Source organism: Lissotriton vulgaris, chromosome 1_1, assembly GCF_964263255.1.
Source record: "Lissotriton vulgaris chromosome 1_1, aLisVul1.2, whole genome shotgun sequence".
Lineage (NCBI taxonomy): Eukaryota > Metazoa > Chordata > Amphibia > Caudata > Salamandridae > Lissotriton > Lissotriton vulgaris.
In genome coordinates, this window is record NC_141685.1 from 26,000,442 (window position 1) to 26,025,865 (window position 25,424).

The window sequence follows — 25,424 nt, forward strand, 5'->3', positions numbered from 1 at the left end:
ACCTGGGACTTTTTTTGTTGCAGTTTCATATAGCGCAAACTTGACCCAAATCGGGTATCAGAGCGCTTTACATAGCACCAGTTACGTTACATGAGTATTATTATTTTATTATTTTTTTGTTAGGCACGGGGAGATTAAGTGATTTGACCAGAATCACAGCATGTTCAGCATCATTGCCGAGACTCGAACCCAGTTCCCCAGATTCGAGGTCGACCACCCTAGCTGTTAGGCCAACTCCTCTCCCCATTATTCTCATGATCTCTACCCGGTAGCATTGAATTACCAGACAACTCCACACCACATTAAAAAAAAACCCTCCCCCACATTCTCAGACGCAGAGAGGTGGCCGCCCGCCCTATTCGGTGCAACAAAGTTCTGGAGTACCAGGTCCTATGTAGAATCTGTAGTTAAATTGGACTAAAACGAGTTCTAATTGCCACCTTCCTGGCACCCTGAATGGCCTCAACCCAATCGCCATCGCCAAGCGTGCCTAGATCCCTCTCCCTCACATCCCTCCGCATCCCATAAGGGATCCAGGGAATTGTAGATCAACTTCCTATAGATGGTTGAGGTTACTTTAGCAGCTGGTCCTCCAGTGGGGGTGCATCAGGTAACTGCTCCCCTTCCCAGATGTGACCTTGCAGAGCGTGACCCACCTGCAAACGTCAGAACCGTTTTTAGTCGCCTAATTCATACTTTTGTTGTAGGATCGTGAAGGACACAAGCGCCTGTCCCCTCCACACATCACCCGGCCGTTCTAAGCTAATCACTCCCCATTTTGTGAAGCCCTGCAATCCTCCCACTGCACTTAAGAGATCACCATCATACCGTGAAGTAATTTCAGTCAGCTTACCTTCTCAGCCTAAACACTTGGTAGCCTCCTTCCACACTCTTACCAATGTTTGGGTATGAGTAGGTAGGGTGCACTCAAGCTTTCTTTGATACATCACCGGGGTGGGGGAACTTCTCTTGCCCATGGACTATCTAGCTACCCGGTAAGCAGGATCCTCACAGTCCAGTTGTTGACTGCCACCAGCTGCGTGGCCCAGTAATACTTGAGAATGCTCCGGCCTGCCGGTCCACCTTAATAAACTCCCCTCTGCAACTCCCACAACAGCAGCCGAAGTTCTCAGTCTACCTTTTGAAAAAAAATGTCTGCTGGGATCTTAAAGGACGTTTTTTGCACAATGTACAGGAGACCCGGGAGGGTCATCACTTTAAATAGGACCACCCAGGCCCAGTAAGGATAGCAGGAGCGCCCGCAAGTGTTGGGCATCCCTGCGAAGCCAGTCTAATTTCGGGAGTATGTTCCTGCCTGTGGCTTTCTTGTAATACACACGCCCAAATATTTAAAGCTGCGTAGTGCCACCTGAACTGTGCACCTAGAGTGCAGTCGCAGGGTCCCTGCCACCAGCAGGAATATTAAGGACTTCTTCCAATTGATCTTATATCCTGAATGATCTCCAAATATGTGAAAAATTTGTAGGTTTCGTTCACTCGAGAAGGCTGGTTACGTGTCATATAGCAAAACGTCAGCGTAGAGGGAGATTCTCTCATCCCTCTCCTGATAAACTGGAGTACCCCATATGAGAGGTCCTGGCGAACCCACACACGTGAGAAGAACATAGGAGACAAGGAGCATCCCTGTCGGAGGGCAAAGACTCCAGAGACTGTATTATTGACGCGCATGCCCGCTAGAGGGGCCACATACAAGAGCTTGACAGCAGCGCCACTGGTTCAGCAAAGGAATCCCCTGTTGCATGTGGTACTCCATTAAGGTGTTGGAGATTTAAGCGCATTCCCTGGTGTGGCTTAAAGCCCGATTGATCACGATGAACCGCTGTTGCAATTACTGTCTGCAGGCAGATCGCCAGGATGTACGCAAGGACTTTAGTCTGAAAATTAAGCAGGGTGATAGGTCTATAAGACCCGCACTCAGTTGCTGGTTCGTCCTTTTTTTGGATGACCACCACCTCAGACGTTCTTTGGCCCTCTGGGAGGCAGCCTTATTTTCAGGCAGTCTAAAACCTCCTCTGGAGGCACTCCCTGATTTTATCCATCATGCTTTTATATAATTCTAAGGGTAGCTAAGTGGATGGACAATAATTTCCTAAGGCTAAACGCAGGAAAAACGGAGGTACTTTTCTTTCACCAGCCGTCCCCACTAGATCCTAACATCTGGTGGCCTCTTGATTTGAGTGGACCACCCCAGCCCAAAGACTCGGTGAAAAACGTAGGAGTTAGATGGGATTCTAGTCTCACACTGCATCATCAAGTTCACACAGTCTCTGCAGCATGTTTTGCCAAGATCAGAATGGTGAAAAAGTTCATCAATTTCTTACCCAACAACACCAGGAAGATTGTAGTCAAGGCGTTGATCACTTCGCACCTGGACTACGCAAATGGCCTGTACACTGGTCTGTCTACAGGTCTTTGTCATCGACTTCAGACAGTCCAGAACGCTGCAGTACGACTGGTTGGTGGCATTCCCCTACGCGAGCACATCTCACCCCACCGTCGCAGACTTCATTGGCTTCCTATACAAAAAAGTGCAGAATTCAAAGCACTGGTACTGGCTCACCGTGCATTGAGAGGCAAGGCCTCTGCCTACCTTATCACCTGTCTCACCCCTTATAACAACACCAGGACTCTTCGTTCTTCCTCAACAAACTTCATCACTACTCCCAGATTTAAAAAAACTCACTCAGGCGGAAAAACTTTCCAAGTATGTACCTCTGCCCTCTGGAACAAGTTACCAAATTCCATCCCGTTGATCCAGAAAGAACTACCCTTCCGGAAAGCCTTAAAAACTCACCTGTTCTGTTAAACATCTCCTTTCTATAGGACACTTATTCCAGCATAAGATCACACAGGAGCGCCGGGACACCACGTTGGGGTATCTGTGCGCTATAACAAAATACACTAAATAAATAAATAGCTCATCAGGCCCGTCGCTTGCCCTGTTTGCAAGGTTCTTATTGTCTTATTTATTTAGTCTACGGGCAGGTCTTGGTCTAGTGCGTCTCGGTCCTCATTCGTTAGCATTGGCAGGGTTAGGTCTTTCAGGAAGTCTCTACCAGTATTTCCGCCCCCTTGTTGTGAGTGACCTCGAGGATCCAGTTCCGTCCTTTGTCTCGTCTTTTTAGCCCTGCAAGCAACTTATTGGCTTTATCACCCACATCTTAGAGACACTGCTGGGTAGCCAGCTTATGAGTGCCCACTATTTTCCATTAGTGCTCTTAATGTGTGCTGCTTCAGTTGATGGTGTAATGGCAGAGAAACTGATTCCCCACTTGCCTAGCGAGCCTCCATGGAAGCACATTTCCTGTTCTGAGCCTCACACTACAATTTACGTTCCTTCCGCATTTCCCCAATCAAGGCTTGTGTCTGGCCTCGAATCACTGGCTTGAATTCATCCTATAGCACGCAAGCTGATTCAACAGGCCGCCCGTTCTCCTTAAAATAGAATTCTGCTCTATCTCTCATACGAGCTTTGAACGTCTTGTCTTTTAAATATCACGGATCAACCCATGGGGGTAGCATGAAGTCGACAACAGGACCATCGAGTTGCACCTCCACCAGCGAATGGTCTGAGATTCCCACTGCTATAGACAACAGTCTCTCAAACTAATACTAGTAGCTCCCACATGGGCACGTCAGCCGTGGTTCAACACACTACTAGATCTCCCACTGGTTCCACATCAAAAACTTTGGCTCACGCCCTCCCTGTTAACACAGAACCATGGAGAAATAAGACACCCAGAACCAAGCTAACTGAATTTGGCGATCTGGCTCCTGAAGTCTTAGAGTTTGGTTACTTAAACCTACCACCAGACTGTATGAACATAATTAAAGAAGCTAGAAGACCCACTACCAGAGCATGTTATGCCGCTAAGTGGCAAAGATTTGCAATATATTGTACCAATAATCACATTGATCCACTGGATGTTTCCATCCAAAATATTATTTGCTACCTTCTACACCTACAAAGGTCCAATTTAGCTTATTCTTCCATACGCCTGCATCTGGCAGCAATTGCAGCCTATTTACAGAATAGACAACATCTTTCTCTCTTCAGAGTTACTGCAATCAAAGCATTTATGGAAGGATTAAAACGAATAATCCCACCTAGGTTACCACCTGCTCCAGTATGGAACCTAAACGTGGTCCTTACAAGACTTATGGGACCCCCTTTCGAGCCTTTACACAAGTGTGAATTGCAATTCCTAACATGGAAAACTGCTTTCCTTGTTGCCATCACCTTTCTCAGAAGAGTTAGTGAAATACAAGCATTCACAATACAGGAACCATTTTTTCAGATACATCCTAACAAAGTGGTTCTTAAGCCTAATCCAAAATTCCTGCCAAAAGTTATTACTCCTTTTCACCTTAACCAATCAGTAGAGCTACCTGTGTTTTTCCAAAACCCGGACTCTGTTGCAGAAAGGGCTTTACACACCTTAGATGTTAGAAGAGCCTTGTTATACTACGCAGACAGGACTAAATTCTTCAGAAAGATAAAACAACTATTTGTATCTTTCTCTCCCCCACACAAAGGCAACCCCATCTCTAAGGGAGGAATTGCCAGATGGATTGTAAAGTGTATACAAATATGCTATCAAAAAGCTAAACGTACACTAACGTTTCCTCCTAGAGCGCACTCCACTCGCAAACTAGGAGCCTCTATGGCTTTCTTAGGAAATATACCACTAGAGGACATATGCAAGGCAGCAACATGGTCTACAATACACACCTTCACTAAACACTATTGTGTTGATGTGCAAGCCAAGCAGCAAGCTGCAGTAGGCCAAGCTGTCCTTAGAACACTGTTTCAGAATACTGAAGCGGATACAAGCGACCACTGCTAGGGGAGACACTGCTACACAATCATTGCAAAAGTGTACGATCTGCAGCTCATATGCCTCGAACGGAAAATGCTACTTACCAGTATGCATCTGTTCTTGGCATGTAGAGCTGCAGATTCGTACACGCCCTCTCGCCTCCCCGGGACTTGTATCCGTTCCAGGACTCATCTGACTTAAATGCACACGCATGGACATCCTTTCTCTTTACTTCTACGAACTCGATCATTTCCCATCATGGCGAAAAACAATCTGAGGATGGAGTTGATGACCATGCACAGTATTGTCCAAGGGAGTAGTCACTTATCTCGTGACTGCAAAGACTTCTTCCAAGAAGACCACAACCTGCAATCATCCGAGCCAACACCAGGTGGCGATCTATTGCAAAAGTGTACGAATCTGCAGCTCTACATGCCAAGAACAGATGCATACTGGTAAGTAGCATTTTCCTTATGGACAGTCTGGGTGAAAAGATAGTGCAGGCATGACAGACTACCATGTGCTACAGACAGGTGTGTCTGGTTCTGATCCCTCTTCCCCTCTTGGGGCATTTAGGAGTGTCATGAATATAGTATAGGTGCAGTTATGTCACCCCAGTCACCCCAATGCGTATATGCTCTGTCGTAAGCGTCTTACCCTTTTTTTTTTTTTTTTAAATATATCTTTTATTCGGTGCAAAGGAGAAAAAAAAAATACAAGCATATGTCATACAGAGTCTCGATGTATGAAGATTCAATAGTCAAAGAAATGCATACATAGATCATGGATTAGATCGCAAAGTATATCACAACATTTCGCTGAGAAAGTCAACGTTCAAACAGTGCGTGATCATGCTGTCTTAGTTATTGCATCCTGCCAATCAAGCAACTTCAATAAAAGCGTAACGGGAAAGGGGTATCAAACTAGGGGTCGTGCGGTGTGCGGTGCAACAGTTGGTGGGGTCTACTGTGGGGGGGGGGGGCGAGGAGAGAGGGGGGGAGGGCCCGGTAGTGGTGCTTCAGCAGATTCGTGTCTGTTCTTGCATGTTCGGGAGCTATGCTGGCGATGCAGGAGGGTGGCAGCAAACCTGGCGTGTCAGCGGGGCCGGGGGGGGGGAAGAAGAGGGGGTGTCTAGGGGTCAGGTGTATGGGCGTTATGTCTGTCGTCCGCAGCGCCTGGAGTACGTTGGTCATCGCTATGTCCCCCATCTGGGGGTGTCTGTCTCTCAGGAGTCTCTGGTGCCTGGGGTCCATTGTGGAAGGATCGGATCATATCGTCCCAGAGCGCCGCTATGGGGTACTTACGCAATCCCGCCGTCTCCTCATTATGTAATGATATGCTTTCCGCTTTCGCCCAGTTATCTAGCGAAGCGCGCCAGTGTTCCGCCGCTGGTGGTGCCGCCCGCTTCCAATGCTTTGTGATGAGTCTTTTGGCCGTGATGAGGCCAAGATCCCAGAAGCGGGAAGGCACCCTGTTTAGTTTGGTCCTATGGAAGAGGCCCAGTAGGCACGCCTCCCACGAGAATGGGATCGGCATCGCCGTGCATCGCTTCAGTAGCGTTAGTATCGAGTGCCAGTATGCCTGAAGCTGGGGACATTGCCACAGCATGTGGAGGAGATCTGCTCCCTCCGTGTCACATCTCGGGCATTTGGCTCCCGTGCCCGGGAAATACGAGTTTATCTTGTCCGGGGATAGATATGCGCGGTGTAGGACATAAAATTGGATCTGTTTGAAGCGTGCGTTACGGGGAATGTTGCGGGGGCCTGAGAGTATCACCGCCCACTCCTTGTCCGTCCATGCCTTCCCTCTGTCCACCGCCCATTTGTCCCGGAGAGGTTGCAATGTGTTATGAGTGTGCGAGAGTAGCGCCTGTGTCAGCCAGTGCACCACATGCGTCCCGTTGCCCATCACGTGCATACACTGTACTAGCTGGTGTGTGGGCGGTTCGTCAGCGATGTTCCCCCATTTCTGCGTGAGTGTCCGCAGTATTGAGGCATGTTGCAGGAATTGTCCCGCGGGCAGTCCCGTGTCAGCAGTCAGTGCCTCGAAGGAAAGTAAAGCGCCATCCGCGTACAAATCTGTCATTGTTTCTATGCCTGCGCGTGTCCACTGTACCAGTGCCGCCTCTGTCACGACTGACCTGGCCTTGGGGGTACCCAGGAGTGGCAACGCTGGCGCGTATGGTATGGTGGTTCTAGTGAGGCGTAAGCATCTGTCGTAACATTTCGTGGCCACAGCTACATGTAGTTGCGAGTGTTTCCTAGGGCTCGTCAGTGGGTGGAATAGGGTATGTATCTGCAGTGTGGAAAGGATGTCTGTGGCCGTAGCCGTGTCCTCGAGATTCCTGCCTGAAATCCAGGCTACCGCCCATTGCACCTGTGCTGCTAGATAATAGAGCTCTAGGTTCGGGACCGCTGCGCCGCCTTCAGTGACCGGGTTATAGAGTTTCGTCAGTGCTACTCTTGGCCTGCCTGTGTTCCAGATCAGATCTCTGAGCATGGACTCCAGCTCCCTGAATATGCGGACAGGGATATAGAGTGGGAGGTTGGCAAAGTAATACAGGAGCCTGGGGAGTATTATCATTTTCGTCAAGGTTACCCTGCTTGGCACATTGATGGGAAGAGTTTTCCAGAAGGCGACCTGTGTTCGAACAGACGTTATGGCCCGTGTCAGGTTGCCGTCCAGAATGTCTGGGGGCGTCCTATATATATGGATGCCCAGGTACTTGAACGTGGTTTGGTACCATGGCAGTCGTTCATTATTGCTGTGGAGTACCGGGTCCGGAGCGTCGGGGGTGAACGAATATGCCCCCGACTTGGCCCAGTTAACTTTGAGGCCTGACATCAATTCGAACGTGCGGAATATGTCCGACAGTTCCGGCGGCACATTATCAAGGTCTTTGATATACAAGAGTAAGTCGTCTGCGTATAGTGACACGACATGCGTGCCGTCTGCTAGCGGGATGCCCCATCGTGCTCCGCTGGTGCGCAGCCGTTCAGCCAGTGGTTCGATCGCCAGGGAAAATAGTAATGGGGAAAGTGGGCAACCTTGTCTGGTGCCTCTCCTGACATGTATGGACTCTGAGATCAGTTTCCCAGTGCGTACTCTCACCTCAGGCTTCCCATATAGCAGGCCCACCAGTTCTATAAAGTCATCACCCAGGTCAAATTTACGTAGCACTGCCGATAAATAGGGCCATTCGACAGAGTCGAACGCCTTCTCCAGGTCCAGCACTAGGCAACCCGATCTTGGCCACGTCTGGGCTGCGTATTCCTGCACCCGGAACAGCCTCCGAATATTCTGGGAGGTGCATCTCGTTGGGACAAACCCGTTCTGGTCCTTGTGCACCAGGGCCGGTACCAGGGCCGCCAGTCTACGAGCCAATGCTGATGCCAGGATTTTGTAGTCCGTGTTGAGCAGGGCTAACGGCCTATATGACCCAAGGAGCGTCCCTTCCCTGTGTGGTTTGAGAAGCGATACCAGTATTGCTTCGTTCATGGATGCCGGTAAGGATGAGTCGTCTAGAGCTGCCGAATATGTTCTGAGCAGTTCGGGAATGAGGATGTCAGAATATGCTTTGTAGTATTCTGCAGGCAGTCCGTCCGGGCCAGGGGTCTTCCCGTTAGAGAGGGCAAATATGGCCTCGCGTAATTCCTCCGCCACCAACGGCGCTCCGAGTTCATCCCGTTGGTTGTCAGTCGGGGCGGGAAGTGTGAGTTCCTCTAGGTATGCCTGGATGTCTGGTTGCGGATTGCCCATTTGTGACTGGTATAGTGCCTTGTAATGTGCCACGAAGGCTGCATGCATGCCTGCCTGGGTGTATACCACGGTGTCTGCGGTAGGGCTTATGGCCGTTACTGGGGCGGAGCGGTCTTCTCGCCTTATCAGCCAGGCCAGTAATTTGCCCGGCTTGTCGCCGTAGCGGTGTGTGCGTGCCGAGTGTGCAGTGAAATTGACTTGTTTTAGTCTGCCTATCAGTCTGTCGTGTTCCGTCCTAGCCTCAAGCAGCTCTGTATCGTCCCCTCCCGTCGCCTCTTGTTCTTTTTGCAGCAAATCCCTTTCTAGCCGTTTCAGGTCTGCTTCCAGCTGTCGGCGGGTGTGTGCTTGGGTGCCGAGGCATAGCCCTCTCAGGACCACTTTGAACGCGTCCCACTCTAGCTGGGGTGTGGAGGCAGTGTTGTTGTTATCTTCGAAGTGCTGTGCTGTTTGTGCCCCTATCGAGGTTCTGAATGTGCCGTCAAGCAAGAGGTCTGGTTGTAGTCGCCAGGTGGGGATTGGCGGTCTCGGCTGTTCCCAGGCGAGTGTCATGAGGTGTGGATTATGGTCCGAATGCGTGCGGCCCATGTATTGCGTGTCTCTTATCGCCGGCAGTAGGTCTCTAGATACCATGTACCTATCTAGGCGTACATGCAGGTTGTGTGCCCCTGAGTGGAAGGAGTAGGCCCTGGCGTTTGGGTTGTGGCTGCGCCATGCGTCTTGTAGGTCCCATTGCACGGACCAATCTAGGAGGGCTCGCGCTGCGTGATGAGCTGGGGAATTAGGGAGTGGAGGACGGGAGCGGTCTAGGGAAGGGTCCAGCGTGCAGTTATAGTCCCCGCCCAGTACCCACTGTATGCCATGCCATGGCGCCAGGGTGTTGGACAGTTGTGTTAGGAAATCCTGTATCCCTGTGTTGGGTGCATATATCGAGGCTAGTACTATCGGGTTCCCGTCTATCTTGCCCCTGGCCGCTACATGTCTCCCCCCGGGGTCCACCAAGGTGTCCTGCATTATCCATGGGGTGCCCGGGCGTATCCATACCAGCGCCCCCTTAGCGTAGGAAGAGTGGTGTGTGGCATATGTAAGCGTCTTACCCTTTCACAAGATGAGTCAGTCTTGTCTGGGTCTCTTTCCTGTTTCCTGGCACTTGAATGGCACGCCCGAACACTCGAGAGAGCAGTGACCCACCAGCAGGCTTTTGTGGAGCGCTTTTGAATTCAGAAGCTAAAAGCCAGTAGATTCAGACCCTGTCGTGTTAGGAATTTGGCAAATGCAGCCTTGAACGGGCCGGTTGGCAGCACACAATCGTCCAACTGTGCCTCAACAATCACGTTGTCGTATAGAATTATTTTCTGCCTTGAACTGTTGGCAGAGTCTGGGGTGGAGGGGTTTCCTCAGACTAGCTGGTCCTGCTGGATGGCTTTCCTGCCTGCCCTATGGATACCGGGGATGTGTCGGACCTTGCTTCTTCCAGGACAGCCTTGTCCTCCTACTGGATAGTCAAACTCCCTTCCCTTTATTACCAGACAGGCAGGCTTCTAGGCAGACTTCTAGGCTCCTCAGGACAGGTACTCGGCTTCTCCATTAAGTAATTAAGCCTGCATGCGATGTCCCTTCAACTTAGATAGACTGTCAGGCTGACACCATCCCTGGTGTCACAGCAGGCACCTGAGTACTTTGTAAAGCACTTTATTCCTTGGTAACAGTGGACTTTGAACTGGGATATAACAGAGAGATAGATGCTCCCACTTATATACTCAACTGACAGGAAGGAGATTCGGTTTACTCTGTCACACTCTCACATTGCATTTATGCATTGCACAGGCTACGCACCCCAACACACTAAACACGCACTTGATGTTAGAGCAAAGTCTGGGCACAGGCATAGAAATGGAGCACTCCAATGACCATGATGCAAAGATCTCATCAGGCTATTGATCCTTACAACACGGTGCATTGCCACCCCCGCTCTATCTGGTAAACCCATGACAGCCTCTGCCTTAAATGAGGGCACACTTGGTGTGACCCTCTAGGTCCCAGGACCAGTCCAAGACCTCTCATAGTCCCTTGTTAGAAGTTGCCTAGTACTGGAGTGGCAGAAAATCTCATGTATTTTTTTTTTTTTCCTTGGTGGTAGATTTTCCCAGTAACGTGCAGATACAAGTTTGACGCCATAGACTGAGGAGTTGCCACTGGGAACAGATTCTTCTGCCTGTCAAACCACATGCCTTTCACTATTTCATAGTGTTTTTCTGCTTTTAGTTACCACTTGTTTTAAGCAGTTGGTTTATGTATATATATATATGCATGTGGTTGGTTGGGGGGAGATGGGTGAAGCAGGGGAAGAGGAAAGCATTTTCTAACAGAGGGAAGCATTGTGTGTGTTCCCCCAGTTAGTAAAAAAACAGCATAAGTCTTGGCTGCTTCTGCTGCACCCAGAGTCTTGTGCGTCTTTTCACTCTAATTTTTCTGTCTGGAAAAAAATGGTGTCCTTTTTTCTGCACCCGGTAAATCCAGGTGCAGAAAAACCTAACAACTGATAATCAGTTGGAATAAAATGAACACATGAACGTACTCCTTAATTTCACTGCCCTCGATTCATACTCTGGACCATAGTCGAGGGATAGGTCTAGGCATAGTCCTCGCAGCACACAATAGATTTGTGTGCAGCAGAGGCCAGAGCTCAAAAGTCAGGATACCAGATACAAGTAGGTGGTAACTCAGGGCAGGGGAAAATGCCTGTTGTCAGTGGAGGGGAAATTCCTGTCCCAGAAATCTACATTAAAAATTAATTAATAATATTCTTTTTTAAATATCTATTTGGTGCCAGTCCATATGACTTTAATTTCTGCCTTTGGGAATCTATGTCAAATCCATAGGGTACAGGTATCCTTTGTGTGCTTAATAAAATGTTGAAAATTCTACAAATCCTCACTCCTACATCCAAGTACTCTCAGGCTACCATTCTACACTCTGCTCTGTCTGAAGAACAGCTCAACATTTTCAAAATTCTGTAATTCTGCATTGATTTGGCTTGTAAATTATATTTTTGGAAATGTACAAATATTAACTATTTAATTGTAATACTATAGGTGATTGAAATTACGGATGAAGAAAGCCAGATTTAGCACCAGGCAACTAAATGTCAGTGCCATGAGAAGGATTATTTTGAAAAACTGAAGGACCTCCAGCATTTTACGTTCAAACAATTTCCAAAATCTAGGTGTGGCGTAGAAGTGGGAGCTGAGGAAAATACTATACCTGTAAGTGAAGTCTCTAATTTTGGATTTCATTAACCCAGAACAAAGCCATATCTGTCCACACAGCATCAGAAATAATGTCAGAAGGACCAATCACAGCACCCTCATCTGAAATATTATCAGAAAGACAAATTGCCTCAGCATGACGGAATAACTTTAATCTAAAGCATCATTTAATTCCAGAGAGGAAGCACACAGTCCATAAAAGAAAGTTATAACAAAGGGTTTCTTCTGCAAACCATCAAAGAAAAGACGCTGAAAGAAGACTCCCAAGCTGACACGTTTAACTACCAAAACATTGGAAAATCACCCTTGTTCTACAACCGTTTTTAACCAGTTACGCAAGTTTGAGACTACCTGCCTCTGGATAGAACACCACGACTCACTCTGCTCACTCTTGCAAAAACCTTTTAAAAATTCACCACTATATTATGTTCATGACCATCTCAGATTGTTTTCTTTTTAATGTGTACTGTTCTGTAATTCTATGTAAATTGCCTCAACATTATCTATTGTGCAAGAGTGATATGTAAAACTGGTAAATATAAAAATAGGTTAAATGAGCACTGTTGTGCTACAGCTAATGTGAATAAATCCTCGTCTTCAGAACTACAAACCGTAACCTTACACCAAATATAGAAAGGGTAAAGGGTACTGATGTTCTGCGACTGGTGATCCACAATATTACTGTGCATGTTTTGATATTCTCAGTTACTGCCGTTACGTCAGTGCAAAAAGGTACTTATCAGTTTAATTATAAAATATCAGACTAACACTTTATCACTGCTTTGCTAAGAACCTATACAAATAAATTTGAGAAAAACCTCAGTCACAAAATAAGTTGCGGCCGGAGAGGCTATAACCTAAAGACTATTATCTGCTAGGAACATTTTGACAGGTGTTTCAGGGCTGCTTCCAGACATATTTTGCTCAATTCAAGTGTTAAGATTACACACAATTTCTTTTATAGATAAATGCTGAACAATATCTGAACAAGCCAGACTCTAAAATCGGGTTCTCTCTTACCCTGGCATATAAGCAAGAGAAAACTATACATAGCGTATTAACTCTAGGAATACACCTTCTAAAAACACTGGCTGTGAGAACAAATTCAGTGTTCAAACTTGCCTCAATCAAGGCAAAATAACCGAAGTTGGGGATAAAAGTTACCTGTGCCAAAAAAGATACAACCATAAATCTCATCTCACAGAATTTGAGAGAATGCAAACGAAGGAAAACCGTTCGCAGTGCTTTGTATGCCAAAAAAGCTTTTTCCGTAAATCTTATCTCACTGAGCATATGAGAATTCATACTGGGGAAAAACCTTTTCAGTGCTCTGAATGCCAGAAAAGGTTTTGTAACAAACCGAGCCTATCTCGACATGCATTAACCCACTCTGTAGAAAAACCTTACCAGTGCTCTGAATGCCAAAAAAGTTTCAGCCGTAAATCTTATTACACTGATCACATGAGAATCCACTCTGGGGAAAAACCTTATCAGTGCTCTGAATGCCAGAAAAGGTTTTGTAACAAACAGAGTCTATCTCGACATGCAATAACCCACTCTGTGGACAAACCTCATCAGTGCCCGGATTGCCAGAAATGTTTCAAAGACAAAAGCAGTCTTAGTCAGCATACAAGATACCACTCTAAGGCTAAGGAAAAACGTTATCAGTGCTCTGAATGCCAGAAATGTTTCAGTGATCAAAGCACTCTGACTCGGCATACAAGAACCCACACTGGGGAAAAACCTCATCAGTGCACAGAATGCCAGAAATGTTTCATTGACAAAAACAGTCTCACTCGGCATACAATGACCCACACTGGAGAGAAACCATATCAGTGCTCTGAATGCCAGAAATGTTTCAGTTACAAAAGCAGACTCACTGAACATACAAGAACCCATACTGGGGAAAACCCTTATCAGTGCTCTGAATGCCCAAAACATTTCAAACTTAAATCACTTCTAACTGCACATGTGAGACTCCACACTGGGGAAAAACCTTATCAGTGCTCTGAATGCCAGGAAAGGTTTTGTAACCAACAAAGTCTTTCTCAACATTCAATAACCCATTCTGTGGAACATCCTTATCAGTGCTCTGAATGCCAGAAATGTTTTAGTATAAAAAGTAGTCTCACACGGCATACAAAGATCCACGCTGGGGAAAAACGTTATCAGTGCACTGAATGCCACAAATGTTTCAGTGAAAAAAGTTGTCTCACTCGGCATACAAGAACCCACACTGGGGAAAAACCTTATCAGTGCTCTGAATGCCAGAAATGTTTCAGTGAAAAAATCCATCTCACGCTGCATATAAAAACCCACACTGGGGAAAAACCTTATCCATGCTCTGAATGTCAGAGATATTTCAGAAACAAGAGCAGTCTCATTCAGCATATAAGAACCCACACTGGGGAAAAACCTTACCAGTGCTCTGAATGCCCAAAAGATTTCAAACTTAAATCACTTCTAACTGCACATGTGCGATTCCACACTGAGGAAAAACCTTATCAGTGCCCTGAATGCCACAAATGTTACAGTGAAAAAGGCTGTCTCACTCGGCATATAAAAACCCACACTGGAGAAAAACCTTATCAGTGCTCTGAATGCCTCAAATCTTTCAGTGAAAAAAGCTGTCACACTCAGCATATAAGAACCCACACTGGGGAAAAACCTTATCAGTGCACTGAATGCCAGATATGTTTCAGTGATAAAAGCCGTCTCACTAAGCATATAAGAACCCACACTGGGGAAAAACCTTATCAGTGCTCCGAATGCCAGATATGTTTCAGTGTAAAAAGCCGTCTCACTCAGCATATAAGAACCCACACGGGGGAAAAACCTTATCAGTGCTCTGAATGCCAAAAATGTTTTAGCCAAAAATCTAATCTCAATGAACATGTGAGAATCCACACTGGGGAAAAGCCTTATCAGTGCTCCGAATGCCAAAAACGTTTCAGCCAAAAATCTCATCTCAATGAACATGTGAGAAACCACACTGGAGAAAAACATTAACAGTGCTCTAAATGTGAGAAAAGATTCAGAGGTAGAGATGGTTACAAGCTTCATAAGAAAACACACCATCATAAATAATTCAGTGCTCCGAATGCCAGAAAAGCATCAATTTTAAACGCAATCTCACTGTACATGAGCAGACGCACACAGGGAAAAAACATTACCAATGCGGTGAATGACAGAAATTCCTATTTGATAGGTACAGCCTCACGAACCATAAGCGACTCGATACTGATGAAAAACCTTACAAGTGCTCTGAATGCCAGAAAAGCTGCAGAGAAAAACGCTATCTCAACATGAGAAACTCCACACAGGAGAAAACCCTTATGTCAGAGTTATGCTTCATGAGAGATCCCACTCTGGGGTAAAACCTTATGAGTGCTCGAAATGCAAGCAAAGTATTGGTTACAAATTACTTCTCACTTGTTATGAGCGAACCAACACGCGAGAAAAAAGCCTTATGTGTGTTCTGAATGTCAGATAAGGTTAGGTCTTGAATACAATGTCATTTCACGAGAGGGAATTTGCACTGACTAAAGCCTTATACAGGAGGGGAAAGCCAGAAACGTTATACTCAGAAAGGAGATCTCACTAAACGTGAGAAATGCGCCCACACAAGGTGAAAAGTAAGGCGTATCTCAAGTTGCAGAAAAGCTTCTAACCTGACTTTACATGAGAGAGCACATATTGTAGTTGCAATAGGATTAATCAAGAAACTCTTTCAGGATAACTTAGGCTGCCCGCATGCAACCTCCAAAGCAATTTCAAGCCTTACATTTTTTTTATTGCAACAAAATTCACAATTTGAATATCTGAAAGTTACAAAACTCTCAAGGGCTTTTCTTGACACAGAGAAGTGTTAGTACTTGCAAAAATCAACTAATTGCCAAAACATTCACAATATTAATGTCTTAAATTTTACTCCACCCAAAAGGTTTCTACTCACCCTTATTTCTTAACATATGACTGAAATCTAGATTGTCATGAAAAGATTAACCCTAGGCGGTGTTCCTCAATGAAGAACTCAGAGAAGTGACAAAAATACTCCGGCACTCTACTTGGAGTTCCGCAGGTAGCGTAGTGCGTAAGGGTCATGCCGTTCGTGGTGATTTTGATCTCCTGGTGTTTGTCCCGCCCTGTAAAATTAATTGCGAATGGCAACATGTGCAGCGCAAGAGGGTGCAGCCACTTCTACTCGAGCGGCCGCTTTGTCATTGCGAAGGAAGGTTTCTCAATGTGAGTGGCCGAGACCTGCCGCGACGACTCGCATTGGGAAATCCAACCACCCGCTTTGAGAAATCTCCCCAGGAGGTTGATTTTGCTCACCAACTGGACCTTGGCGAGTGCGAGCAAGGAAAAATCTCATCCGGAGGTGGACTTGACGTTAAAGAGTGCGAGCGTGAAAAAAAACCTCACTAGGCTCCATGGAGCGGGGGTTTTTAAGAACTCCACGGAGTACGGAAAATGGAGCAGAGTTCACCTCCCAGAATTCGATAATATACAACAGCAGGAAAACATAACAAACTAGTTACTTGCCTTCGAAAACGCTCTTTCTGGTGGATACTCCTTTACCTGCAGATTCCTTACCATGTGAATATTCCCCACACGCCAGACTGAATCCTCCAACTTTAAAGCAGTCCTGCTGCACGCAGTAGGAGACATCATGCAGCTCAGTGTCGATGTCATTCTGCTCCAGAAGTGACAAGCGTAGACGCATAGAAGCACTTCCCATGCGCACTGTGAACAACTACAGAGGCCTATGAGTTCACTATCTCACAAATCTGTATCACATATGCAGGCCCTGGGCACATATTAATTCACCATTTCGATCATGATTAGAATTCAGATGAGGCCTTTCATTTCCCAAAATTCTAATTGTGTTCTCTGCAGCAAGTGTATATATATAAAGCGTTGAGTGATGACTGCGCAGTGCTCAAGATGATCTACATTTTATACACACGAACAGGGCTGTAAATACTTTTGTACAATACAAGTTAAGCAAAGGCGATTCTTAGAAGACATAATTTATATGTAATAGTCCCTGTATAGTCAACGTTTCGACCGTTCCAGTTAATTACCGTGGTCTCATCAGGACGGTAGAGCGCTGCTTCTCCAATATGCTTCTCAACTATGTTCAATACAACCCAGTAAGGATTCTTCTGTATCTCGGGGCAGCGTACCTGGAAGGAAGTCACATTCAACTAAGCAGATCCAGCGCCCATTCGTCGGACCAAACAACTGCAGCCAGTGAATCCTCGGCTCGCTGTCAAACAAGTTCAAGTGTGACTCTTCCTAATGAGACCATCGCCATTGACTGTCTTGTCTGTGAGAAGCTGCACCAGCCCTCCTGTGATGGTGGGCCGGAAGACCTTCACTGCCAAGTGAAATGCTCGCAACTCCAACAGCTTGATGTGGAGTTGGGTCTCTGCCGGTGATGATGGTTCCCTAATCTCTGTCTCTCATTTGGCCTTCCCATCCCAGACGTGATACATCTGTTGCCACTGTTAAGTCTGGGTGGAATAGGGAGAGGAGTCTGTCACTGGCATAACCTAATTAATTGGAGAAAAGGTCGGATACTGCCTACAATAGGGTGAGTCAGTGTCTTTAAGGACACAAAGAGGTTTTGCAGCTGCATCAGTTGTAGAGGCAGGTCACTCAGTGGCATGATGTCCTGGACGTTGCCTTTGTGTGCCATGGCTATGAAAGAACTGGGAGACCTGTTGGGGTTGCAGCAGGGTCTGGCGCTGGCAGTGTTGAAAAACCCTACTGTAGCCAAAAGGGGACGAGATTTGTGATGAAATTGCGTGGCGGAGGCAGACAGACCCAAGGAATCTCTCTGGGGCCTAGTCCGCTTTCTTGCTTAAAAGGTGAGAGCCATTGAATAGCTTGTCCATTAATGATGCTCGGGCCTCTTTAGAGAAGCATATAAACCTAATCCAGGCAATACACCGAAATTCCACACTCATGTCAATCACCTGGCCCAAGCAATTGGCTGTGTCCAAGTCACAACATATTACAAACTTTGCTGCAACACATCTATCCTGAATAGCTTGTGTTCGCCGGCAGAATTTAGGCCACTGTTTCCCACAGGGCATGATTATATTTGGTAGCATTGTCATTCAGACCCCTCAGGATTTAGCGATGTGCAAAAAAAATCGCCAGTTTTATAACAGGCCTGCACTTTTCATAAAAATCCCAGTGAATGCTACCTCGTCCTTGCATTGATCCAGCGCTCGCCAAGCCAGGTTTTCCGTGGACCGGAAACAAGCATCCTGGGACCTGTTTCGGGGTAACACCCCTCATCAGCCAGGCTAGCTTAAATCCCAGGATGCTTGTTTCCGGTCCAGTTAAGACCTGACTTGGCAGTTCAGTCTCGACTGTTCCCATGAGGCACAGGGTCAAGACTGATTTGCATATGGCTGGGCCTGAACTCGGGTGGCCAAGTGAGCTAAAGAACGATGATGGATTCAACCCAGATCTGTGGCTGGGGGTAAGTTTCTGAAAAGTTTCAGCGGTCCGTCCATCATCTCCTTGTGTTTGCTTTGTTTGCCCTAAGATGACAGGGTACACCGAGACATGGGTCCCTTGCTTACTTGGCCACTGGATTCAAGCTAGTCTGGCTTATGAGGGGTGTTACCCCGAAACTGGTCCCCGGATGCTTGTATCCGAAAGAGACTATTAGTTATAGATTCCTAGGCTTCAGCCTGGATCCAGAGAATTTTTTTCTTAACAGTACCCCTGTGCTTCGGTAGGTGGCGTCGGTCAACTCCGTGTCCGGCGTTGTAGTCGCCGGGATGACATTGCAGTGTTTTCTTAAGGCGCCGCACCTGCGCGCTGACGTCAGTTCTTTCTTTTTCCGTGCCACCCAGCGCAGATCTGGAGAGAGCCTGCCTCTTAGTCAGTTTTTGACTAAAACCTTTTTCGACTTTTGTCAACCTCTTTTTTTGAGTCTTCCACTTCTGGTAGCACAAGGCATGTTCCATCGTCGGACTAGCTTCAAGCCCTGTGACTCCTGTCCAAAGTTGATGTCGGTCACCTCTCCGCATCTCAGGTGCCTTAGGTGCCTGGAGCGAGACCACGATGTGAAGTCGTGCTCCGACTGCCCAGCCATGAACCCGAAGTCTTTGCGAGAGCGGTCCCGAAAGCTTTTGGAGGCCCGGCAGTCCACTCCGTGGAGCTCGAGGTCCCAGTCAAGAGGAAGGTCGCGGGACCGGTCACTGAGTCATCACCATTCCTCTTCGAAGTCTTCGCATTCCTCAAGTAAGTCGATGCAGAAACAGAAGGCAGAGAAGCATCGTCACTCTTTGCCTTCTCTCTGTCGGCCAATGAGACGCGGGACCCGGAGCATCGTCGCTCTCGGCTCCTTCTTCGGAGCTCGCTGTGGCAGCTCCATGCTTCCTACCTTTCCTGGAGCCGGAGCGTCCCCTGCCCAGTTTCGTCAATTTAACAAAGCACTGCACATCATCTTTAAGCAGCCCTACTCCGCAGGCGTGCATTCATGCCCCACAGACTTGGCTGGGGGTTGTAGGCATTCAATGCTGGCGGCTCTGGCCCTGGAGCTGCAAGGTCCCGACGGATCCAGGCCTTGATCCGGATCGGTGCCGGTCGCCTCACAGTACCTTTCCCGTCACCGATTCCAGTGGCGACACTCCTGGCGCCGGTTGTGCCCCCAACTGGTGTCGACCCCAACCTCACCCCAGCGTTGACACTGTGCCGGACTTTTGTACCTCTGTTAATCTGTGGTGTTCCCTACCGCCCTGAGTGGCAGCCAGAGGAGGGTGAGGAGGACTAGGAGGAGTCTATTGACTCTCCAGCAGACCAACTTGAAGAGCCGGACTGGCGAGAGTAGTTGGGTGATGACAGTGATCTGGATACCTCCACAGACCTTGGTATGCATTCTCCCCCTACCATGGCTACAGAGGAGGGAGCCTCCTATGCTGTGGTGTTGCGTAGGGCGGCTGAGGCCTTGGGCCTATAGTTTCCTACAGTGGCTGTCAGTACTAGCCTCCTGACTGAGGTGATTCAGCCAGCAGCAGCCTCTTCAGAGCCCCTGCTGCCTTTTAATGAGGCCCTCACTGAGATCCTTCTGGGTACTTGGTCCAAACCCAGCAGCTCCTGTGGACAGGATGATTACCGCCGCCACCACCCTGCCCTGGGCGACCCATTATTCCTCTCCCACCACCCTACCCCTGAGAGTTTGGTGGTCAAAGCCTCATCCTCAAAGGGCGCATTCCCTGCTGCTCTGCCAGATAGGGAATTCAAGAAGCGGGACCATCTTGGGAAGATTATGTTTTCTCCCGCCAGCTTAGGACTGCGGTCGGTGAACACTGCATGTCTCTTAGGCTGTCACACACATGCGGTATGGGATACTGTTTCTCAAGTGCTTCCGCAGTGCATGGAGGAGGCCCGGGCCTTGGTCACTCTCGCTGTTGCTGAGGGTTGATTCGCAGCAAAGTTCACCATCCGGTGAAGGCTGGATACCGCCGACTCACTGGGTAGAACAGTTTCCACGTCGGTAACCCTGAGGCGCTACGCCTGACTGAGAAAGCCTGGCTTCTCTGTGGATGTCCAATCTACCCTTTTGGGCATGCCCTTTGATGGCTGTCGCCTGTTTGGTTACATGGCAGGTAACCCGCTCGAGTGTTTCAAGAACTCTAGGGCTACGGCCAGATCGTTGGACCTCGCAACAACTTCAAACCCCACGCAGTCTGCCTTTTGTGGCTACTGATGGGGTGCCCCACCTCATTCCACCCAGAGCCACAGGGCTGTGCAAGCTACCCAGCCTCTGCATGGTGAGGTACGTGGGACCCAGCGTAGTGGGTCTGGGGGCCAGCGGGTGGGCCAGTCCACCAAAGCCCCAATGCAGCAGCCTCGAAACCTTCCTAGTCCGACATTCCAGGGCCACCAGTTGCACTGGGTGGCAGGATCTGCCATCACCTCCCCCACTGGCACAACATGGCGTTGGACAGGTGGGTTTTGCAGATAGTCTGAAAGGGCTACTCCCTCCCCGTCAACACTACCCTTCCCTCCATGCCACCAACACTCCAGCCCATGTCGTAGGATCATTTGGCCCTTCTCTGTCAGGAAATTATGGATCTCTTTGCCAAGGGAGCTATCAAACGCACCCCTGTGCCAGAAGTAGGTCTGGGTTGCTACTCCCACTACTTCTTGGTACCTAAGAAGGACAAAGGCCTGTGTCCTATCTTAGTCCTTAGGGACATCAACTGCTTCCTCCGGACGGAGAAGTTCAAGATGTTAACCTTGGCTCAGGTCTTGTCAGCTCTCGACCCTGTAGATTTGATGGTAGCGTTGGACTTGCAGGACGCTTACTTTCACATCCCCGTCTTGCCTGCCCACCAGCGTTACCTACGGTTCACGGTAGGCCACAAGCATATTCAGTTTACCACTCCCCCCTTTGGCCTTACCAGCTCCCCTCGGGTGTTCACGAAAGTGATGGCGGTGGTCGCAGCTCATCTGCGCAGATCAGGGGTTCAAGTCTTCCCCTATCTCGACGACTGGCTGTTGAAGGCAGGCTCGCCCAAATTGTCGTCTCACACCTCCAGACTATGATGGACTTCCTGCATTCGTTGGGCTTCACAGTAAACCTGCTGAAAGTTGCACCTGATTCCCTCCCATAAGCTCCTTTTCATTGGAGCGGTTCTGGACACAGCGCAGTTTTGGGTCTATCTTTCCAAGCAGCGAGTACAGGATATTCGGGCTACGATACCGATGATTCAGCCTCCATCACGGTTTTTGGTGAGAATGACCCTAAGGATGCTGGGCCTCATGGCCTCCGGCATACTGCTGGTGGGTCATGCCACATGACACATACAGGCGTGGCAGTGGGACCTGAAGTTCCAGTGGGCGCAGCACCAGGGGAATATTTCCAATGACGTTCAAATTTCGGAGGGGACTGCAAGTCAGTTGCAGTGGTGGCTTACGAACTAGGATTGGGTCAACGGCAGATCCCTCTCCCTTCCCCAACATGAGTTCACAATAGTGACGAAGGCGTCACTCCTGGGATGGGGCTGCCATAGGGGAGAGGCGGAGATCAGAGGCCTCTGGTGTCCGGCGAAGTCCAGGCACCACATCAACCTTCTGGAGTTCCGGGCGATTCGTCTTGCACTGAAAGCTTTCCTTCCTTCTATCAAAGGAAGAGTGGTGCCGGTGTTCACGGACAACACCACCGCAATGTAGTACTGCAACAAACAGAGCAGGGTGGGGTCATGGACCCTATGTCAAGAGGCTCTTCACCTTTGGACATGGCTGGAACATCATGCCATATCTCTAGTAGTTCAACACCTAGCAGGTTCCCTGAACGCCAGGGCAGACTAACTCAGCCGGCGGTGCATGATGGATCACGAATGGCATCTTCACTCAAAGGTGGTGCAAGTTCTCTTTCAGCAGTGGGAAGAGCCTTGGTTACATCTATTCGCCACCGAAGAGAACGTGCAATGTCAGCAGTTTCCGAGGCAGCTCTCGCCCGGCAACACTTTTTGTTGAGAGTGGAGTTGCGGCCTCCTGTTCGCCTTTCTGCCTGTACTACTTCTGCCAAGATCGCTAAAGAAGATCAAACACGACCAGTTCCAAGTCATTCTTGTGGCTTCAGACTGGACACGAAGAGTCTTGTACCCGAGCTCTTGAGCATGGCCATCAAACCTATTGTTAACAGATTTCTGAAGTGCATTACTCATCTCTTACCTCCTTCTCCTTTCGTAATGCCAAAGTGGGACTTGAATCTTGTCCTAACTTATCATATGTGTGCTCCCTTTGAGCCCCTACATATTTGTCCTCTTCGCCTCATTTGAAGACTGCTTTATTACTTGCCATCACCTCTGCTCGCAGGATGAGTGAGCTTCTGGCTTATCTTCCAGACTTCCCTTTCTTGCTGTCCAGCCTGACAAAGTAGTTCTCTGTACTAAGCCCCCTTTTCTGCCCAAAGTGATTGCCTCTTTTCACATAGGTCTGACTATCACATTGCCCACTTTCTTCCCGCCTTTGCACCCTTCCAAAGAGGAGGGGAGATTCCACTGTATGGACCCAAAACGTGCGCTGTCTTTCTACCTTGACCGCACTAAAGACTTCCGGGGGATGATCAACTCTTTGCGGATAATGTGGGCACCAAGAAAGGTTGGGCAGTGCACAAAGGTACCATCTCTCAATGGGTCGTCCAATGCATTAAGATTTGTTATTCTTTGGCTAAAAAGGAACCTCCAGTAGGACTGTGCACCCACTCTACAGGGCAACGGCAGCCACTACTGCTTTGGGACTTGGTTGACATCTGTCACACAGCCATGTGGGCATCCCTGCACACATTTACTAAGCATTACTGCCTGGACAGCCAAGTCCGGAGAGATGACTTTTTCAGCCGTTCTGTTCTCCAGGACTTCCTGGTGTGAACTTAGTTCGCAGACCCTCCTCCGGGGTTGGTATTACTCTGGCATCTATTCTAAGGTAAGGAATCTATAACTAATAGTCTCTTTCAGATGAACACGTTACTTACCTTCGGTAACAATGATTACATATATTAGTTATAGATTCCTTACCGCCCCACCCATCCTCCTCATTCTGCACACTAACTTCTAGAGATAGGGACTTCCTTGCAGGGCCATAGTTTTGTGCATGGATCTGCGCTTCTGGCATGGAACGTCGTGTCAGAACTGACATTAGTATGCAGGGGCAGAGTCTAAGTAGACACCGCGGCGTCATCCCGGCGACCCTGACAACGGACTCGGAGTCGGACAACGCCACTTACCGACACGCAGGGGTGTAGCTAAGAAAAAATTTCTTCGGATCCAGTCTGACGCCTGGGGGTAATTCTAAGGTAAGGAATCTATAACTAATATATCTGTCTTACAGATACTTTGTTACCAAAGGTAAATAACTTGTTCGTTTTGTGCCTGCCAGGGAAGGTGCATCAATTGAGAAAGAGGGCGAATAATGAACAACATTAAGATATAAAGGAAACTGGGTGGGTGCCATTACACAGCCTTGACAAACACCTTAATTGATAGTTAATCGTTCAGTCACCTGGCCCTGCGTTCTCCAGCGAACCTGTGCATAATTACCTTTATGTAGACGGATCAATAGGTTCAAGAGCCTCCTGGGATGGTCCATATCACCCAAAACCTGCCATAGCCTGATTTGTGGAACCAGGACAAAAGCAGATTTAAGGTCGATGAAGGCAACATACAAGTAGCCCCACCAACCACAACGATCTTCCAATAGAATAAAAGGAAGCGGAAAACCGGATCAATTGTGGATACCTTCCTCCAAAAGCCTGTCTGAAAGGGGGATACAATGGCTTTAGCAGCAGCCCATTCCTCAATCTTGCTCAAGGCCAATTGGGCAGAAATGTTCTTCGCACAGTTGATCAGGCTGATCAGCCTGTAATTGACTGGATGGAATCTATCCCCCTTCTTATATATCGGGACGATGTCCGCTCCCTTCCAAGAGTCAGGTACTGGGGCACCACTGATAATGGCATTAGTTAAGAAATACCAAGATAATTGATCTATTTCTAGCAGAAGGATATCCTGGAGCTCTACCTCTGGTTATTGCATCCAGAGCTGAGGATGTCAACCAGGTCAAGGAAAGGGCCAGGTACAGCTATAGAGTGGTCCGTTTACACAGTCCCCAGCACAGTGTCCGGCTCATTAAAAGGAGTTACTGAATAAAGCTTGTAGAAATTATCAACCCAGGTCTGGGGAGAAATGTTATTTTGCAGAGGTGAAGCAGAGACCTCTCTCCCCTCCACTTTACAAGTGCCCAAAACCTGGTGGAGTTCTTGAGAGACCCATCCAATTTGAGTTCCTGCTGTCTTTCCTCCTCCCATTCTTTTTTAGCCCGAGCGACTGATTTCTGAGATGTCCTTTGTGCAAAGTGCCTTACCCCGATATCTACGTGAAAGTCTGAATTCCTTATTAAACCAATTGTTTATTTAGGAAAATTCCATTTGTGGCCGTTAATAGGGCCTATAAGGTAGGACAATATTTTCTTCTTGAAGTTGTTGTGGAAGCAGTCATTGGCATGCCACACTCTTAGTTCTTGCAAATTGACTTCGCGAAGGTGTGATAGATTAATTGTCACCTCGCCAGATGACCAAAACATCGTTGATACACACATATAACTGAAATCCCAATTGGCACAGACAAACCATGGGAACAAAAGCAGTGATTGGGATATTACCGGACCTGAACCCCATTTTCCCTTGTCATGTAGGATAGTCCCAAATCTTCATTGGTTGCAATAGGAACAAGGGGGGAAACATCCTTTACATCGCAACTTTTACAACGCAGACCATTACAACGCATTGCGCTGGGGGGCGCTCTAGGATAGGGAATAGATTCAATTTACTATCCAACACCTTCCCTACTATCCACGGGGACTGGAGTTGGAATAGTAAATTAAACTATTCACTATCCAGCACCCCTCAACACTATGCGTTGTAAAGGCATGCGTTGTAAAACTTGCGATGTAAAAGCATGCGTGGTAAAAGCATGCGTTGTAATGTCATACTTCCGAACAAGGGAGTTGTCTCTTCGCTGAC

General features: G+C 47.9%; 1 pseudogene across 1 annotated transcript in view; it reads left to right on the forward strand.

Moving 5' to 3' along the window:
- The window catches only part of LOC147737027 (uncharacterized), a 59,459-nt pseudogene extending 44,506 nt beyond the window's left edge, over positions 1 to 14,953 (forward strand). Inside the window, exon 2 of the transcript XR_015299287.1 lies at positions 11,693 to 14,953. The product of XR_015299287.1 is annotated as an uncharacterized LOC147737027 (transcript). The remainder of the gene's footprint in view (positions 1 to 11,692) is intronic.
- Positions 14,954 to 25,424: the final 10,471 nt, after the last annotated feature.